We start from the raw sequence: 19644 nt of genomic DNA, 5'->3' as shown, positions 1-19644 counted from the left end.
AACAGACAACATAAATAAATACATCTGCTGACTGCTGATTTTTGACCCTTCAACCTCAAAGTCCATCCAAAACTATAACTCGTCTGGTCCACTACCAACTTGATGTCCTAGTCCTCACATAAAACAGCAAAATAAAGCATGTTCTATGTGTTAATCGGTGGTGAAAAACTTATTTGGATTCCAACCTATGCAGACTTCTTGTCGTTTCTAAGCACAACGTCATCCATCCTCACTTGTCATACGGACTGAGCTGCCCTACGGCATCATAGCTGTAGTAGACAGCTTAGCCTGCACTCTAACAGAAACATATGTAATGCAAATATAAACTTTACTGCATTACTGCACATGCACATTACTGACCATGCAAAACATGGCTAAAATCGGCAGAGTTGGGCCAGTCCTTTTTCCTTTACTATGTGTTCTCTCTTAAATTGCCCTCATCATTCATGTCCTCCTTTGAGTAAACTCGCCACAGAAGTGATGAATTTCATCATCATAATAAATGGTGAAGTAAAGTAATAACACAGGACATTCTTCATCCGATGTGGTCAGCCATTAAAAAAGATGAGGTTACGCTTTTGGTGAGGAGGCACGCTCCAAGACAAACCAGGAGCACACAAACTCCGACTCATAGAGAAGAAACAGCACTTTAAATAGGCTCATTTGGGAAAGCTTGCTCAGCATGGGGATCCAAGAATGCTATGTAGCGGGTCTAAACCATGCCAAACGCTGCATCAACACAAACGCTTATCCCCAGTGCACATTTGAATCTTCGACACGAGCCCAAACCAGAGGAGCCAGAAAGACTTGGATATGTCACTGACCAGCAACATGCATTTGATTGAACAATTTCCATGCTGGTCTCCAGAGAAGGAAATTATGCTCTGTTTGCATTTTCATGAATGGATGCATTTGTGTTACTGCTGTGTCACATGTCAATTCAATGCAGGTATGAGCCGGGATGTAAGGGATTTTACACTTTGAGGTGGAGTTAGTGCTTATTGCTAAAAATCACAGCTCAGGAAAGAAAAGGAAAGGGAGAGCCGGATGAAAGCGTCTGACAGGGAAAGTGAAATGGGGGAGGAAAGAGGGGATCGCTGGTGGTTGAGACAGGAGGAAATAATTACCCTTTTCCCTGACAATGGAGCCTGATTTACGCCTCACCAATTAAAGTGTCAGGATGGCCCACTAGAGCGACGCAGGTTTTTCATTGGGCCCGATCGCACACTCACCACTGGCAGTAAGGAAGAAGAATGGAAAGAGGTTGGTTAGAGTAAAAAAGAGATGAGGCGTATCCTTTACTATCCCCCCAACAGAGCTTCAGCAGTAAATTAACTTAATGAGCGCGATGAGCCACAGAGCGTAACCGGGTGACAAACCACATAGGTGTAACATCTGACAGGGGATTATAGGGAATTTTGTCGCTTGTAGTAAGTGATCATAAATCATCGAAAAAAAAAGAGGGATTATACCCAAAATGATGATGTTAGTCTCCACAACCAGTCTGCTCACGCAACATCTGTTACACAACTCGCATATGCAATGCTCCTCTGATCTCCTGGCCATGCACACACCCTTTGAACAACCTGTCCCTTGTTAGCGCCACAGATGTTATGCATTTGTCACGCTGACGCTAAATGGCCAAGGTCAGGGGATACCCTCCCATGATGCTCGCAGCATCACATGCCCATGTAGGCACTTGGTAAGATTGCAGGATCGACTGTAGCATGCTAATACAGGATCACCACTGCTGTCATATTTTATTACTTGTCACACACGTATTTTTGGGTTTTGGTCCATGATCAGCTGAACATAGGAAATCATTTGTCTCTATAAAAGCTCAACAACCAGGGAACCTTATAAATGTATTAACAAAGGTAAGTGCTCTTTGGTTTACATGTTTCTTAGCTTTCCACTGACCTCTTTGCCCAAAATTGTTGGGAGAACCATCCCAAGCATTTGTACCTTTGGTGGGGATGCAAGTAATGATTATACTCTTTATGTGAGCGCAGTCAGGCAGGGTTGCCCAGCCCGTTCTCACTCCAAACTCATCAAATAGCACTGCTCTGTCGGTTCTTTCGGCATACAAGCATGACGGCAAAAGGCGAGTCTGGAGTTCGCTTCACGTTTTTTTGTAACCACACCTTAGCACCTTCTGCAATGACCCAGCATCATGCTAGAAGAAACAAGTTGTGCCATGTCCAGTAGCCTGACTCAGCTGAGAGTTGGCATGAATGACGCCCAAGAATTCGGCCAAATAAACTGACCCGATTGCAGCTGCTGACACTGCCCTCTCTGGGACACCAAATTTGGAAAAAAAAGCCTTGCCGATTAGCTGGTTGATGATTGCTTGATACTGATACTGATGATTATTGAAATCTCAAGGAGACAAGCAGCTTGTCATTTTCTACCCTGACGTGTGATTGAACCTCTAACTGATCAGTGTGCCGCACATATTGTCTGTGGAAATAAACCCAGATTATTCCGATCAGGGCAGCTAATCTGATTTTACATATGTTCATTCCATCTGTGCAGCCAGTGTGAACCCGTGGCTGACACTTCTGTGAGCCCGTGAAAGTGAGGAAAAACAAAAGGCAGAGACGTGAATAATGGGATTGCTAATTAGCTGCTCGGCACCAAAAGGCAGATCTGATTAATGCTAAACAAGAATAGGCAGCGCCCTTCACTTTCAACAGCTCACTAGGAGAGATTAATTGAGAGGTTTAGCCACCCCTGCAAAAAAGAGGTGAGGAATTCTGCCAGAGTCACGCTCCGTGTCAAAACAGCTTGAGAGAAAGCTCCCTGCACCTCTTTCTCAGTGTCTGAAGTCATCAGCTGGAATCCATACATTACTGTACAAGTGCAGCGCCATGTGCTGATAGAGTCTGCACCACTCTCAGCTCTGTAATGTGCAGTGACTGGGGCTGAAAAGTGAGATCAAGTGTGACTTCATGGAATCGCACAACCATCACAAAAGGTAGCTCAAACAATCAATTTTAAGCTTTGGTCTTGAATGCGACCTGGTGTAAATACATCTGAAGATTAGTATTATGAATCTCATTTTTTTTGCATTGTCTACCTGAGAGAGTTCAAGACATACTAAGTGGAAAGAGAGGTCACACTAAATACTTAAACCTGTTCTATTCAGAAATATTTGCATTTTTAATACGGGATACACATTTCCTGGTTGTGTTTTAGTGAAGAGACTACTAGGAAATAAGTATGTATCATCATCATAACCTTACTAAAATATAGTTTAAGGTGGCCTTAGACTTTTGCACAGTATTGTAGAGCTCCATCAGAGACTGGCACAGAGAAGAGGGAACATAAAAGTTGAAAAAGAGAGGACTGACAAAGCTGGTGATGAGCTACAGATCGGAAACAATTACTGAACTCATCACAGTGATTCATTTGTCCACTAATTTTTTGGTCCAATGAATCTTGTGTCTTCCAAAACACAACCAGACCCACATGTTGTCGCTCTGTTATGTATGGACCAGAACCCAGTCGATGAGGATGTAAGTGCTTTAGAGCTCTGGCTTTTACAATTTTCCAAACTTATTACACATGGTGCAATGGCTTAAACAACAGCAAAACGCAAACAAAAAAAGATTCTCCACTCTCACATAAAAGCACCTGCTCAATCAAACAGCACTTTTAACCCGCTGAAACCTGAGAATATTGGCTTGATTTCTTTCAAAAACACTGGAAGAAGACAATAAGCAATGAAAGAAAAAAAGAAAGTAAAAAGAAAAATTAAGATAGAAAAGAGAGAAAAAGGAAATTACTTGAAAATGTTTAAACCCCCCCCCCCAAAAAAAACAAGGCAAACACACCTTGGAAAAAGTGCTTAAAAATATAATTCTGAACCATAATTCTAAATATGTAATTATGATTATAATAAACATATTTTCCCTAGCTTTTTAAAAAAATGTATTCACTAATTTCTTGCAATTTGTTTAACATTTCTTACGAAGCTGCTCATTGCCTTTTCTCGTTTATGGTTTATGGCTCAAGTTTTAAAAGTTTAAGTGTGTGGCTCCAGGTTTCAAAGGGTTAAATCCCTGATGGTCAAAACCACCTGCACAATGGTCACAAACCAATTAAAGCTGCCAAGTCAGTACGAGACATTAAATATTTCCCCTAAGCTTTAAAATTTATCTTGACTCTACAACATCAGGTAAGAGTTTCTCTTACAAATAAAGCAAACAAAAGGACGCACTCTTTTCCCCTCCCTCAGCTCCACTTGGTACAGTCCTGATTGTCTGGACAATCGGGAAAAATTAACAGCACCTGGAGGAGCACATGTTCACAAACCCCCCCTAAAACAAGGCAAGCAAGGAATGACTGTGTGTAACAGCACTTTCTACCATTAAAAAACACCAATAAAATCTTCCTAACACAACTGGACTTGGAGCAGCAGGAATCTAAAATATGGGAGAAATTAACAACATTAACCCCATTTACATGTTTCCCTGCATTAGCATGTACCTTCATGTAGTGTAGCAAAGGCTATGTTTATATATTAGTTAGTTTTAATAGAATTTTTAGGAAATGTATTGGGCGCATTAGTAATATGCGTCTCAATTGGAGTTTTAACCGCATGCGCAGTAGGGCCTTTTGTCTGTTTATGGTCAGCTCTGGGTGTTGTCATGGATATGTTGTACACAAACCAACTTGTCAACAGTTTGCGAGGCTGGTATAGAGATAAATGCCAAAAAGAAAAGCCCACATTTCTGGCTGGAATAAGAAACACATCTACTTTTAAACTTTATGAAAGACTTGGACATCAGCAGGATTTTGGATATGCAGACATATAACAACACCAACCTTTTCAAAAGGGGGGTTGAAGGATGAAAGAGGGAGGCTTGAATTTTTGATCTGTCCAACAAGTGCATCACCAGTGGAAAACTGTTGAAAAAAAATAAAAATAAAATCAATTTTAATACAAAAAAGCAAAATGAACAAAGCAGCTCCGGTGGTTCCACTTTTATATATATATTTTTGCCTTTATTATATAGGACAGATCAATAGTGTGAAAGGGGGAGAGAGAAGGGATGACATGCAGCAAAAAACAACATGTTAGGTCAAGTTAATCGGAGTATTCACAGCTGCATGTAGGGGAGAATATTCATTTTCATTAGCAATGTAAACAAGATTTCGAGGAATATTCTTGGAATGAGGGCAAAACTGGAATATTTTGTGCATGTACTCTACTTGCAGTAGCGTGACTGAAGCAGATGACCATAAAAAGAAATGTGTCACGATCTGCTGTCTCAAAAGTGGAAAAAAAACAAAACAAAACAAAACATTGAAAACTAAGTATTCAGCCTGAGGTTTTGCTCAAGGGGATTACTTTTACATATGTTTACCTCATTATTTGAAACTTTGGCCACATTTAATATGAACATCTGACATTTTAACATTATATATTGGACAGAAGATAAGGACAAGCATGATAGGTCCTTTGACCTCCTCATAGCTCTGTCCTTAAAAGGTTTTTTTGTAGACTGGAGAAGAGTGAGGTAATAGGGTCTTGATTTGATTTGGCTATAATTCAATAAAAAAAAGGATAATCTAAAATGAGGAAAAGTGCATCAGAGTTCTTTGAAACCAACAAAAATTTTCTGACGTAACCCCCAGAAACAGCATGATGCTTGTGAGTTCATTGCAGAAAAGAAGAGCTCATTTTTGCATGATTCTGTGCTATTTTTTGACCACAAAATCAAGTACCACAGTTAGAAAATGGCCAGTGTGGAGCCCATCTGTCCCTGTTTTACCTGACACACTATACTGGTGATCTCTCATGTGTGTCTCCTCTCCCGTCACTGCACATCATTTCCTGTCCTCCACACTTCCATCTCAGTGGGTGGGGGGACATAATAAATCAAATTAAAAGTTCTCTTCAAGGCATTAACTTCCACAGGGGAACTAATGGAATCTGGTTATGATTTATCCCACTTCCTGCTTCTTGTCTAGCTGCTCTGCTGCATATGATACTCAGCTTCACACTTACATCTTTATAGATTTAATAGAGAACGCTGTCTACCAGTTTATTAGTCTGTCTTGTAAACTTAATGAACATTCACGTAAAACAGCCACTGGTACAGTAGCTGTGGTTTTCAGGGGCAGCTTTACAAGCCTCGTGTTGAATTTATATGTTGTTTACTGGATTCTGAGCAATTTTCCAGCTATCAAAAGAGCTGAGCAGTGTGCACGCCTCTGATTTCCTGACACAGACACTGCAGTGCTTTAAATCATATGTACCTGTCTAATGGGATCAGCAAGATTACTTCCAAAAGATTACATCCACCCTCTTGAATTTAGATTTCCCCCCAAGTAGCTTCCAAGTTAAAGAAAAAATGTATTCCTCACTTTGTATGACAACAACACAAACAGTATGTAATCCACACGTTCGTTCAAAGGCTTGACTGGAGTTATGTCATGCCTTTATGAAGTGAAATTTTCCAAAATCACAGTGAAATCACACGAAAAGAAGTGTTTAATACACCTGTTGCTGCAGTTTGCGACATGTTTGGTGCTTTTTGAAAACTTTGGGGTGGCAGAACTTAATAAGTAAACGACTCAAGTTTCGGGACATTGAACTGACATTGAGCAATCTCTTATTGTCGCGACATTTCCTGTCATGTAAAAAGCACAGTTTGGGACGTGTCTAGCCGTGTTTGACAAAAGCAGATTTTCAAATCAAGAGTTTTGGACTATTCCAACTGTTTTTGTTTTGACAAATGTGGGCTTCTTTCTTTCTTTTTTTTTTTTTAAATCAAGAGTGCGGGACACGTCTAGCTAAGTTTGTCACAACAAATGCGTGCGTGTCTTTATGGAGAGTTGAAGACATGTCCAGCCACGTATGTAAAGACTTTTTTTTTTAAATCAAGAGTTCAGGGCATATCTATCCATCTTGTAGCAACAAAATTGTTTTTTTTTTAAATCATAATTTTGGGACATATCTAGCCATGGTGGTAGCGGTAAAAGCAGTGTTTTTTATACAATAGTTGGTTGCTAAAATGAACCCCTGAACATCAATTCAAACTTGTACAAGAGCAGAATTTTGTCGAAGTTGTTTTTCAGAAAAGGCTGGACAACATACCAGTGAGTAACACATTAACAGGCCTGGGTGGCAGGGATTTTTTAGAAACTGTGTAATGAGGAGACCAATGCTGGGTATGTGGATATTTGGCTCTTCGTCTCGATGAGAACTTTGGGATTAGACATGATGAGACAAGCGGCCCGTGGGACTCTGATTTTTGGATGGAGTGGTTGGATCGGGACGAATGACAGCTGCTGGGAGGAGAGTGCTGGAAGCAGACCCTGGAATGATGGACTTGCTGGACAGAGGAGAGGTTGTAAGGATGACAGGTTTGGGAGAGCTGTTGGCCACTGAGCTGAACTGGAGTGTTGTGGGGTCCACACTGAGACTGGATGTTTGAAAGGCTCAAAGTGTTGGATGCCATTCAGATGAGTATCTGATGTTCGATAGCTCCTGAGCCCGTCTCTGATGTGAAGAGCGGCTGAGACAAGAGCTTGGAAGGGACTGAGCGCAAAGAGGAGTTTAAAAAGAGGGCAGTGGTGTTACCCCAATCAAAGCTGGAAACAAAAAATGTCTGCAGAGTGTAATGACATTTTGGGAGTATGAAATAAAGGACAAGTAGGCAAGCTGAGACGATCACAGCGAGGTCCAGATTGTCACTCGTAGAAGCTTGTTCCTGCCAAGTAATCTTGGAAGGCAGAAGTATGCTTGGAGATCATGCGGCTGGCATATGTTCTGGAGGATGCAATAAGCAGCAAGTCTTTGGAGAGGAACAGCGTATTGGTGTTTCAATAAAAATCCTGAAGAGCATTACAAGGCAGTCTGACAGTGTGGACTCAGTGATGGTGAAAAGGATGAAGATATTGGTTTAAATTGGTGGAATGAAGGTGAAGTCGACATTAATTAATGAAGGAAAGAGTGAGAGTGGAGCAGCCCGCTGGGTTCCTGATGGAAGAAGCAGGGTGTCTGCAGGTATCTGACACTTAAATTTAATGTTTTAAGAATAAATTAATTTTTAACCAAATTTAAGACAGATATGATCTTTTTTTTATACAAGCATTGCAAGTTCACGTAATTCACAATTGCGTAAACTTGCAAATCACAATTGGAGACACCTGGTTCATCAAATTGATGTGTTCATCCAGACTGTCAAATCAAATCAAGGCTGAAGACATGACCTCCTTGAAGTATGTGAAGACAGAAACCTTTTTTCTCTCTCTGTTCTGATAGATGGTGAGGCCTTTCGGGGTTTCTTGAGTGACAGCACAGTGTTGAAAAAAAAAAACAAAAAAAAAAACCTTTAAAATCAGCAACATGAGATCCAGCAGGTTCGTGATAATCTTTGTTACTGTATACAGACTTCAGCTCCGGGTTAAAAATGTCCCTCATTCACACTTGAGAACATCTAAATTGATTATAAACATGCTCCTGGCAGATTTTTCAGGGTGGAGTTATGTCTAAATCTATGAACTCATTTGGTTCTCCATATTCCTCCATGCTACACACAATGAAAGACTGCTATTCATAATGCAAACACATAGCCACTCAGCAGATGCTATCAGCTAAATAAGTTATTTTAATGATGAGCACGCCGGAGAGACAAAGACAGACTTGAAGACTAAGCAGCATAAGAAGCAACATTATTCTACACACAAAACACTCCCACTCGTCGCACTATATTCTCATTCAACGTCACGGAAGCAAATCCATATTGGACTGTCAGCTACAGCTCATTAACTTGCCATGCTGGTTCCCATCTTGTTACTGTGCCTTCTGCTGCATTTCATTGAATTTCAGCCCTCATTTCCCCGAATTGTCATTTTGTTTGGTTATATTTTTTCTTTTTTTTCAACAAGATAATATCAGACATGCATCCTACAGCTGCAAATTGTTTGGGAAACAAAGCATGCCTTCTGTCTCTAACACAAGCACAATTCACAACAAAAAAGTGAGCTTTAAAGATTGTGCTTGGAAACGTACTGATCATTTTATCTATTATTAAATACTGTTAGAAAAGCAAATAAGATACTTAAAAATTGGAATTTTAACAATTAAGTTCTATGAACCACTCAATTTCGAGCAACCTAAAACTTTTCTTTCTTTTTTTAAATTCTGAAACTTGAATTTTGGAGTTTATTCAATTTCAGCTTTCAAAATTGCAAATAAAGACATTTCATAATTTAATGTTTAAGAAGATAAATTCAGAACAAACACAATTAAATGCATGGTTTTCAAAGTAAACTATTTTATTGCTATGAACTCAGTGGTGTTTAAATGTCAATTACTTAGGTCTTTTATTTGCTTCCATACAGTGGAGGAGGAAATATTCAGATTCAGTATTTAAATACAAGTACTCATACCACACTCTAAATACAGTTACTCGTAAAATCCCTCATAAAAAGCTGGAATGATGAAAAATGACTTAAACAATCATCAAAACCATTGCAAATTAATCTTCCAATTAATCAACCAATCGTTTCCACTGTCCATGTATATTTTCATATGATTTTTGTGCAAAAATCTTAATTTAAGTAACTAGTAACTGAAGCTATCAAGTATTGCAGTGTAGTAAAAAGTCCCGATGAAGTGTTATAGTAGTTTTTGGTGAAAGGTGCATGAGATTTAAATGCTCAAGTAAAATTCAAGTACCTACAATTTGTCTTTGAGTAAATATACTTAGTTACATTCCTCCACAGCTTCCTCAGACTGTTTGACCCCCCAAATAATAGCTTTGAGCAAAATCAGCTGATAGGAAGAGTTGTTTTTCTTATCCGTTGGTTTTCCTTTCTCTCGTGTCGGGAACATGTTAGTTTAACCTCCTGTTAAACCCTCAGATCAGCACTGTGGCTGATTTAACCAAACGCTGATAAGATCTACAGTGATTACTTTGACAGTAAACACCCTGAGTGATTGATACTGATGAGATACTACATATCAATCAGAGACAATCCTCAAAAGGAAAAGAAAAAAACCTGTTGCAACAAGCACATTCCAGCCCAGCGGCATTTATCATAATTTACAGGACTTAAGCGAATAGTTTTCGGATGGAGACGGAGATAAAAGTCTGCTTGGGTTCCTGTAATTTGACTGTCACTGTGGATCACTGCTGTGGCTTCAGATCTCCATACAGCTCCTCCACAGGAATTTCAATCAGGTGGAGAGGGGTTTCTCCACAGGGAGTTTCTCCTCAATTGGCTCAAAGCTACAAGGTCACCTAACAGTTGCCATTGGGTTCAATGCGGCTCATGCCAATATATATTCTGTGGGCGTTCCCGCCTTTAAGGAGATCATGTCAATGTCAGTTCTGAAGGGTCATGATTTTCCAACTGAGCCTTCATCAAAGGTCAGGGGGTCAAATGTCTATCAGCGCCCTTGTGTCAATCACAGGTTGACCTCTATGACCGAGGCAAGAAATGGAGAAGATGCGGATTTTCTGCTGTCGCCACAAGTCCTCATCAAGTCAAAACACAGCGACTGTTACTGGATGCTTTTGATCAGAGGTGCTATTAAAAAGGGCTGCACAATTATGGCCAAAATGATCATTATGATTATTTTGATCAGCATTGAGATCAGGATTATCTATCATAATCATTAATTATTTTTAGGGACAAAATATTCATTGCACTTTCACATTTAAATAAATAACACTGCTTTCACTTCCATATTGTGCTACATTTCTGTAAATATTTGCACCAAAATAAGACTACATATAAGATTTAGCAGAATTTAGTGCTTCTTTGTGAAGCCAAAGCGTAATAGTATTGTACCAGATAATAATGTAGAATTGTTGATATTTGATTTGGGGTATATGGCGTGTATGCGTGTACATTTATTATAGTATAAGTTTAAATTAATAAGGAAGCAATTAATTAAAATTCAATGACTTGTGGAGAAGGATACAATAAGTTTGTACTTCTCACTCTTTTTCCAATATGTAAAGCAAGTCATCGTGTTTGACCATTTCTTTTGCTTTTTGTTTTTATTACCTGTAAATATCACTTTTTTTCTGTCTGCTTGTTATAAGATGCTGTATAATCATTTTTCTATTTTGTTTTACACGTCAAAATTAATTAAGTGACACATATTTGGCAAAAAACAAATGCAAAATAAAATACAGTTTAAACCAGAACAAAGACCCAAAGTCCCAAATAGCGAAACATTGAAAAATGAGTCCTACCATGATAATGATGGTAATGATCTTCATCCTCGAAGAAGACCGTTATACTAGGGTTGGTCCGCCATATTTGTTTTCCTGCTGCAGTTGTGCAAACACCAAATGACGCTCACCTGGCCTGTAGTATAACAATACAACAAACAAATATGTATTTTCTATCAAAATGGATTACTTGAGAATGACTGGTAGCGCCTAAATACGAGGTAACTGTAAATTAAATTGGAACCAAAATGGCGTTTTTCCTCACTTCACTAACAAGGCTAAACTTGTCCATGCCTGTTTCATGAGGCTTCTTAATTAACTTTACACAAAAAATAACGACAAAACACACAATATTAACGTATTCACGCTGTCTCAGCTTATCTACAGGCAATGGAAAAGCTTGAAAAACAAAGAAATAGTATGCTAACTGACATGGGGAAAAACAGTTTTCACTCACCAAATCCTCCTTCAAAACTCGAACAAAAACCGGAGTCCAGCAACGCCAACAGAAAATCCTCCCTCCTAAAAAAGTTAAAATACATATTTAAATTGCTGAAACTTGCTTCTTAGCTGGTATTTTTCTTTAATCCTCCTTAGTTTGTGATTTATCTCCTTCCTTCGTCTGCTGCCGGCTCTGTTTCTCCTCTCACCAGCACGCGGTGCTACAGTTACACCATTAACTGTCAATTTAAAGGAACAGTACACAAAATAAAATACCAAAATCAACAGTTGTGAGTCCTAAAACGCGGAAGTCCGTTAGCTTTTTAGCATTTCCGGTTCCCTCCTCTTAAAGTCTATGGGGTTCTTGAATGGGTTTTCAGTAAAATGCCTTAAATAAGGTTTGTGGTTTACAAAGATATTAAGATGTTTTGTTCTCCAACATAAAATTCGTCCATATAATTTTTGAACTTTTATGGTTTTGCTTGTCTTAAAAAAGGTAAAAGGTGGCTAAATGGGATTACAGTGTTTGTCGCACTCGAACTTTTGTAATATTTTTCAACGTAATCTGTTTTTACAGTGTTTACAGTGGTGACACTTAAGTTGTGTTTTTGAATGCATCAAAAAACTTATTATGACCTGTACTGCCACCAGGGGGTGATAGAGATGTTTTGGCAAGTCTATGGCAAACTCATGAGGTTAGTAGCTTGGGTTAAGTTATTTTCTTAACGCTACACTGCCTTACTTCATAAGTGACAGTTATATTTAAATATTAAAGGCCCATTGTGTAAAATTTAGGGAGATTTCGTGGCATAGCAGTAAGGATTGCAGATTGCAACCACTGGGATCTTCCCCTGGTTACAATACAATCAATATTCATTGTTCAGGAGATTTTCACTGGGAGCTGAATTATCAGCGGGGGTTTCTTCCTCTCCAAATCAAACATACACTGATATAAATGTATGAATTTAGAAATAAACAGCTCATTCTAAAGAAATGAACACACAATGATTCTTATTAAACATATACGTATTATAATGTATTCCACTTTTGACAAAATATCCCCTAAATCCTACGCACTAAACATGTTTCTCAGTCCATCACAATGTTAAAAGCCTTTATTAAGTCAGACATATTTGTTAAAATGCCACCTGGTTTTAACCTCACAGGGTCTTAATCATGATGGAAATAGCTTTGAGATCAAAAACAGTCATTGTTTTAACTAATATGTCCAACTTAATAAATGTTTTTAATAAAACTTCTGTCCTTGAACTCAAGTTTTCTGTTCTGTGACTAAACCTATATGGAAGTTTTGTATTACAGGTCGTCAAACAAAAAGTGACGTTTACACTGAGTGCTCCAGCTAAAGAGAGTGCTAGTGTCATCCGTCTTTGACAATGTAAACACCTGAAGTTCCCTAAAGGATCCTTTACGCAATAATTTTAAACACCAGCAGACAGCTAAATGGGACACTTTGCAACGATCATGGCATTGTTTGAAGTGTAAAGATGGATGGATAATTTATGCATCAGCAGGCAAAAATAAACCCCCTGATATAGTGGCGTTTTCTGCTATCTCTCAACGCATCTTATCAAGATTCTTTAGGATTTTTCCAAAAGTTCAAAGGTGAGCACTTTCTGCCTCAGAGTGGATGAAGCTCACAGGATATACAACCTCATTAGGCTGAGAGCCAGCGTCTCCAAAGAAGCGCAAGGCCCAGCCACCATCAATTTATACACATCAGCAGATTGGTCGGATCCACAGAAGCCGCTTCCTCCACACGCTACCTGCATTATGACCAGATGTGCCAGGAGCTGCAGCCCCCGATCCAGCGACGCATGACGAATGGCTGAATTTCACCAAAGGCCAAAGGTCAAGCCGTATCCCTTACCCGACCCTGGCATTAGACACAGATGCATGATGTCAGTTCCCATGTGTTGGGACGGGAAGGTGACTGCAGAGCTTTTGACACACCTAAGACTTCCCCACGGAGCCGCAATCCCGGGCATCCATGAACCGTGAACCTTCAGTTCCCAAATGCCCACCTCAAATTATCCAGTCCCGGAGGAGCCGCATGCTTTCTTCCATTCACCTTCACCCGCCATTCGCCCCCGCCAAGCAGCACCCCAGACACCAACCAAAACCAGTCACCTGTGGAAGGAAGCACACACAAGAAGAGGTTCAAATTATGTCTCAGCTTGTAGGTCATGGTTTCAGCGTGCCCCGGCCTTGTAACTCCTGGTGCACAGCAGCTTCTTTTTATTATTTAAGAGAGAAAGAAAAAATGAAGAGAAGAGAAAACGAAATGCACTGATGGTAAACAAACGTAATATAACAGTAATACAGGCTACTGGTTTTAAGGTGGTATGAAAGTTTATGGTTTTTATTTTGTGCACATTTGCTTAAATACATAATTGCAAAAAACGAAAAACAGAGAATTTGTCCCTCACATTGTGCTTAGTTGTTTAAAAAAAAAAATCACTACCATGTTTGTCGCCTTAGCCAGCCGCGTTAACTTATGTGCGCTTTTCTCCGTGAAACTCCGGCAGTGTCTTGTGGACAATAAAACTTCACATAGATTATGACTGAATTTTCATTTGTGGGTGAACTATCCCTTTAAAACTAATATTAACTGATAAAAATAATGATACTAATTGTCCTTTAATGTAAATTGCAATTTTGTGAAACCGTGATATTTTCTGAGACAGTTATTGTACCTTAAAATTCAAATGCTGTTGTAACCTGAGTCGACAGCTATGGAAAATAAATTTAACTTTATGTTACACTACATGGAAGGTTATTCACAGAATATTTCTGTAACTACTACTTTAAACACAACAAAATTCCATTTTTCCAAAACTTTCAATGAATTTCCATGACATCCTCAGGCCAGGAAATTTTATTGTGAAATTCCGTGACTTTTCCAGGTTTTCCATGACCATGGCAACCCTGTATATATTGAACACTACACAGACCCTCCACTCAATGAGTAAAAAAAAGGCACCGCTGCACTCTTGTCTTTCCACCAGGAATATCAACATCTGCTTTTTTTTCCACAGAAAAATGGTCGAACTAATCCAGCAACTACTCATGTTTTGTGCTGCAGCTTTAAGGATGAATGGAAGATAATTTTGCATACAGCAGATGTTGAACTCAACAATGTGTTATCTGTGTCATTACTGCATTAAAGCTGATTTCATGCAGCTGTTTTCATGCTGGAAGTACAATGAGGCTCCACTCTGAACACAATGTGTTGCCAGAGATGTTCTTTCCAAAAAAAAAAAAGAAAAAGAAAAGAAAAGAAGTGGTTTGTTTTTCCTCTTCATTGTTACATTATGGTATTGCTTTTCCTCTGCATTAGTCCCAAATGTATGCCCATACCTGCCAACAAGTGAGACCTCAAAAATAGGGAGGATTTCTAAACCAAAATGAGTTTCAGACATGAGCAAATTATGGGACAGTGGTGGGCCCCTGGGCGCAGATATGCAAAGGGCTCTGTTGTTTTAAGTGTTTTTGTAGTTGTTACATGTCTTTGTGTTTTTTGTGTCTCTGGTGTAGTTTTGTCCTTTTTGGTCATTGTTTGGTGTTTTTTTGTTGTTGCGTCTCCTTATAGATCCTTTGCAACTCTTTTAGTGTCTTTTTAGCTGCGTTTACGCTGCCTGTTCAAGATGGGAATATGTCACGCTGTTAAACCACTTAGCCATTCTGTATATAACATCCGATTGTGTAACGACAGAGAGGTCTCACCTCTGAGCCTCGATTGGAGGTAGAAACAGCGCTGAAAAGAGGTCTGTGTAAAACATACAGCTGGAAAGACGTCACCATGGGCTGCACGGGTGTGACATTTTGATGGCGTATTATGTGTGCAACCCATTGTGGGAGATATACAAAGCAGCTGTAAGCTTAGTGGCTAATTCAAAGAAGAACAGTAGCCATAAATGTCCGTAAATTGGGAAAACAACGCGGTCCGGAGCTCTCTGACCTCTGAGCAGAAGATGAGATCAGCTGCTATATAACAGGGATGGTAAATGATTGTTATTGACATGTTAGGCCTTTGTCATTGTTTAGAAACACTGCCAATGCATATATTGTGTCACACAAGAGGCTGATGCTGTTGTGAAACATGTTATGCCAGTTATGCTTCTTTTGATTGCGGGATGCCACAATGAAGTGCATAATCACACATTTGAGTGAAATGATGCCTCTGTCATTTCATGCTGTGTAAAATTCAGGGGTGGTATGAAGAATGACTTTGTTGCGGCTCTATAGCACAATCTCTGTGGAAAAGCGGTTTTTGAGGTAATTTTGAGTCCCTTTCTGGACAGTAAATGTTAGTTTTAGTGACATTTTACAGGTGAAGGCCGAGCGTCTGGAAGACAGCTGCACACTTCTGAAAAACCGAACGATGCACCCGCCTGTCATTGCAGCCATGGACCATAGCAGCAGTGGCCGATTTTAAAAATGTGTTGCTTTTTGAGGGGACACTCTTGCAGGTAGTTACCTAAGGCATGTGAAACACCGTCAGCATGGACACAAGGTGTCCACTGGCAGCCCCTCCAGATTCATGGGGTCAGAGGGTCAGAGAAAGAGGATGATTGGGGGAAGCTCCATCAGGAAGAATCAGTACACTTTTAGGATTGGCTTATACATGTGTTGCGAGAAACAGAAACTAGGAGAGGCCAATGAAAAACACAAGTGTTTAAGGAATATCAAGAGGAATGGCAAGTATGATGAGGCGTTTACCTGCAGTCGCACCCAACCCATGTGGGCCCAGCAGGCGCCACTCTCTGGTCCCGGAGGGCCGGAGAAGAAGGGAGCGACGGGGATATGCCAACAAGTAGGAGACAAAATATTCTAAGTTGTAGGGCTTATACACACTGCCCGAAACAGGTTATTATCAAAAAAAAGGAAAAAAAAGTGGGAAAATTTGTTATAAACTGTGAGAAATACAGAAGAAACCTCGGTAGGAAAGTGGGAAAGAGCAATAAAAAACGAGTTTTCTCAGAAAAAAAATGGGAGGGATACCAAGTATGTGAATTCCGGCAAAGTCCATTCATGAATCCCAACAATATAAAGTTTTACAAAAGTGTGTTTCCAGTTTAAAAAATAAATTGTGTTCAATTTTTATGGATCCACATGATTTATAAGGTTTGTCATGACGTTGTTTTATGACCTTATGGCTTGTCATAGCTGACTTACATCTCCGTACTGCATAAATCCATGCAAAACAAAGGACCATTTATCAGATTATAGAGTGCCTGGATGGCAGCTGCAGGGAGGGTATGTTGGCCCGGTGTCACCCATCACTTATAAATTGGGGCTTGTGTAAACTTCCTGCTGTTTTATATGCTTCCTGAGGTCAGGGGTCAGCTGACGAGCATGACCAATCACAAGATAAATCAGCGTCTGAAAGCATTTTGTCATCTGCATTAGAATTCGATTTGCTTTAATTCATTGTAAAGAGCCTTCATTAGCGCTGCTGTTACTCATTTTGATGGATGATGTTCTGAACGGTGAGCTTACATACACACTCCTGCAGATGCTGCATTAGTGGAAAGTGCTGAAACGTAACACTTGGGGTTGAGTTAACATCGCAAATTACTTCAGAAGAGTTTGCATGTGCATTCAGTTTAGTTTTTAAGGGTTCATACCTGGAGGTTTTTATATCACTGTCACGGCTGGTGTGTGCAGGGGAACAGGGAGAGGACTGAAATGCAGATGATGCAGGCTGACTGGTAGAGTATAATGATATATTGCAGCAGAGAGCATATATAGGTTTGCAGAATCCTGAGACAACCAAGGGTGGTGAAGGAGGGACAAACAAAGGCTGTGATAATGTGCAAAATGTCAAATGGCCATCATAAAAACTTAATATGTCTTGTTGTCTGCTTCTTGGTTCAAAATGTGTGTGACACCATCACTTTAAAAAAGTTTTAATGTGTTCGAAGATTGTTCAAAAACTCAGCGCAACTTTAATTTATGCAGGTGGTATGAATTCCTTCTTTCTGATAAACTTTCTGATTTTAACAAAGGACATCAAAATAAGTCTTGCAGGTGGCTAAAATGCTTTATACATCAATGGTTCATTGCTTCAGTAGCCTTTATTTATTCGTGCTTACATTTCAGTCTGGAGGCCCCTAAAGATCGAGCCAATCAAACCTTGAGTGACACACTGATTGAGGCTCTGACAGGTTAATCAATGCATCCTGGATTAGTGGGAGGACTGTCGTCTGCATAACTGCTACCTTTAATTATTGCTACTGCTTTGCTTGCTGGAACTCGGCAGCGCTTTTAAATAACAATCTTACGTGTGAAAGTGGAGCTGAAGCATTGCCAAGTCTATTTTCTCTCTCTCAGTTTAGATAAGAAATGTTAATCAAAGTTTTCTTAAAGGTATTTTCTGGTGGTTTAAAAAAATCACATACAATCTTCCAAGAAAATTATAGCTCCAACAACAAGATCTGCAGCATCAGTTAGAGCTGTTTCTTCAGCCAGACTGGTGCTGCAGTGTCAAGGCAATGCAGCATTTTAGCAGCTGAGTAAAAGCGATGGAAATCAAATTTTCCACTTTTCTTATCAGCTCTGATTTGAATCACTCCCACTGCTGAGTCTAACACCTTCTAAGCTTGAAACTAGAATTGCTAGAGAAGATTATATTACTGGAGGAGGATATATGACTTCACTCTCATGTGGGGGGGCTGCTGATGCGTCCAAGGTTATCCCTGTTTCGTCAAAAGGAAGAGGCTCATTATTGCCAAACAATCAGGCCATCACACGGATTATAAACATATGTGAACAAGACGCAGCATTAAGGGATCATATGGAGCTTGGAGGATACTCAAAAATTTGGAGCAAACAAACACACCCATATCATCTATCAGCCGTCAGTTTTTAATTTCAGCACCAACCTTTGCCAGTGGAAGACAAACCCCTAAACCCCTAAAGTATGGAAATCAATTAATTTGACCAGCCCCTCCCCCTCCCTATATCACTCTGAGTTGTTTGTCGTCCCGTCTGCCACACAACAATTCAGTTACAATGAGGTCTGCGACCCGTCACTCCCCATTATCTTGATTACTGCTGCAGGGTGACCCCCAACAGAAACCAGCACGACTTCAGGTCCAGATCAATAATCAAACCCAGTACACATCTACAGATCAAAAGAAACGCCCAATCCTGTGGAGTTACTCCGACTTTAAGTAAATGAGTTGCAGCGAGAGGCCATATAGAGCCAAGATGTTTAATTAGTTTGACCCTGTGAGTGCCATGGGAGCGTCTCCGCCCAGAGTAGATGAACAGTGCTAATTAGCCGAGTGGATGATCGGGAATACTCACAGGTAATTCCATTCAAGGCTCCGATTGATTGGGTCAGGATTAAGCTGTGGACTCATTTACCCCGGGGACCGTGTGGGGCGGACATCTTTGTCTCTGTTCTAGATTGAGTTGGACGTCCATCTGCACAAGTGGGTCAATCACTTCACTTTGTAGTGACCGCTGTAATCACAAGAGCCAAAGATGTGTTTTGACTATTTGAGTTTAAAGCAGAGACAAGAACAAAGAAGAGACATGCAGCACATAATGTACCACTGAAACATGATCAAGTAAGACTTGATCCACATTATTATAGCTTATATTTAAAGATTTAAAGATTACTTTTAATAGTGAAATGGTAAAAACATACCTGCTATTAATGAATATTATTCTTTTTTTTTTTTGTAAATGAAAACCTTCAGTTTTTACTCATTTCGTATCGTCTCTCATGTAATTGCCCACAAGCATATCTGTGGGAGAGCAATAAAACCGACGCAGCCTCACAGCTTACTGACATTTGCCAAGCACACACATACCAACAGAACAGAGCCAAGATATGGACTAAATGGATATCAGTTTAAGCGGTCCAAAGCTGCAACAGCAGGACAGAAAACTCTCGCTTGAAGCTTTAAAGGAATACTTCACCCCCCGCATGACCATTTTTATATCTGTTATTCACCAAATGTTATGT

General features: G+C 39.8%; 1 long non-coding RNA gene across 1 annotated transcript; it reads right to left on the bottom strand.

Moving 5' to 3' along the window:
- Positions 1 to 4840: 4840 nt before the first annotated feature.
- LOC121961228 lies at positions 4841 to 11720 on the bottom strand. Its single transcript, XR_006107034.1, has 3 exons — positions 11662 to 11720; positions 11226 to 11340; positions 4841 to 4911 (listed from the first exon to the last, which is right to left on the bottom strand). It is a non-coding gene; the product is annotated as an uncharacterized LOC121961228 (long non-coding RNA).
- Between the last annotated feature and the right edge of the window lie 7924 nt (positions 11721 to 19644).

The sequence above is a fragment of the Plectropomus leopardus genome, chromosome 22 (assembly GCF_008729295.1).
Source record: "Plectropomus leopardus isolate mb chromosome 22, YSFRI_Pleo_2.0, whole genome shotgun sequence".
NCBI classification, from domain to species: domain Eukaryota; kingdom Metazoa; phylum Chordata; class Actinopteri; order Perciformes; family Serranidae; genus Plectropomus; species Plectropomus leopardus.
The sequence above is the reverse complement of the archived record's forward strand: the minus strand, read 5'-3'. Positions and strand labels throughout refer to the sequence as shown.